A 1821-nucleotide genomic window follows, 5' to 3' on the forward strand; every position below is an offset into this window, starting at 1 on the left:
ATACATACATACATACATACATACAACTGGCCGGTGTGGTGGTGGGCAACTGTAACCCCAGCTACTTGGGAGGGTAAAGCAGGAGAATTTCTTGAATCCGGGAAGTGGAGGAGGTAGCAGTGAGCCAAGACCACGCCACTGTGCTCCAGCCTGGGCGACAGAGCCAGACTCTGTCTCAAAACAAAACAAACAAACAAAACAAAACAAAACAAAACAAAGTCTGATGTAATCACACAACAGAACAGTATATATCCATTAGCGGGAATGAACTAGAGCTTTACCAACATGAAGAAAAATCACAGATAATGATGAACAAAAACTGCAGTGGCAAAATAGTGGGTATGTGGGTATTTATTAGAACATTTAGCTGAGTGAGGAGGCAACTGCTTGTAATGCCAGCACTTTGGGAGGTTGAGGTGGGTGGATCACTTAAGGTCAGGAGTTCAAGACCAGTCTGACCAGTCTGACCAAGTGAAACTTCGTCTCTACCAAAAATACAGATATTAGCTGGCATGGTGGTGGGAGCCTATAATCCCAGCTACCTGGGAGACTGAGGCAGGAAAATTGTTGGAACCCGGGAGGTGGAGGTTGCAGTGAGCCGAGATCACACTATTGCACTCTAGCCTGGGTGACAGAGTGAGACTCTGTCTCAAACAAACAAACAAAATGTAATCAAATACTCCAAAAGAAGGCAGGAAAAGAGAAACGGGGGAAGAAAAAGTGGGACACAGGGGAAGAAAAAGTGGGACAAATGGGAAGCAAATGGTAGACCTAAATTCAACCGTGTTAATAATTCTAAGACATATTATGAGAAAGGGGAGCCAGTTATGGGAAGACGTCGCATCCTCTACCAAAGGGATGGCCATGCACTGCAGTGAAGGCGAAGCAGGGCTTTGGCCTGGGTGCGGACACTCTCTGCATGGCCTTTGCCCGGCTCACAAATATTTAAGCATGGAGACAAATAGAGGTTCTTTGGTTTTTTGCTTTTTTTGTGACAGAACTTCACTCATTTTGCCCAGGATGGAGTGCAGTGGCACAATCTCGGCTCACCACAACCTCCGCCTCCTGGGTTCAAGTGATTCTTCTGCTTCAGCCTCTCAAGTAGCTGGGATTACAGGCATGCGCCACCTTGCCCGGCTAATTTTTGTATTTTTAGTAGAGACAGGGTTTCACCGTGGTCTCGATCTCCTGACCTTGTGATCCGCCTGCCTTGGCTTCCCAAAGTGCTGGGATTACAGGCGTGAGCCACCGCGCCCAGCCAAGGGTAGGGGTTCTTTGTTGCTTTATCCTCACTTTGTCCCCAGTGGATAAAGTATGTTGTAAGGGCACTTGATATTTAATGGATGAGTGAATGACCCATAACATATTCAGAGGCACCACTGTGACAAGTGCTGGGGATAGAGTCATGAGACAGACCTCATCTCTGCCCTCACAGAGACAGAAAGGGACATCCAGCCTTGCACTGTGATCAGCCGTAGGCTGCCTCTCCAGCTGGAGGAGCACTTGGAGCTAAGATCACAGTGAGTCCCCGCACACTGCCCTGAGGCCTAACCAGGCTGGGCATAAGCAGCTGTGTTGAGTAAATGTAGAAAGGGTCGCTCCTACTGCCATCTTCTGCAAATGGCCATGGCCACACACTGCCCTTGAGCCCTTTCCCTGTACTGATAACTGAGTGACAGAGACCTCAATGAGAAGCAGGGAGGTGGGCAGATCACCTGAGGTCAGGAGATCGAGCCAAAAATCAGCTGAGCGTGGGCGTGAGTATCTGTAATCCCAGCTACTCAAGAGACCGAAGCAGGAGAATTGCTTGAACCCGGGAGG

The sequence above is a fragment of the Colobus angolensis genome, unplaced genomic scaffold (assembly GCF_000951035.1).
Source record: "Colobus angolensis palliatus isolate OR3802 unplaced genomic scaffold, Cang.pa_1.0 Scaffold60, whole genome shotgun sequence".
In the NCBI taxonomy this organism is placed as follows: Eukaryota; Metazoa; Chordata; class Mammalia; order Primates; family Cercopithecidae; genus Colobus; species Colobus angolensis.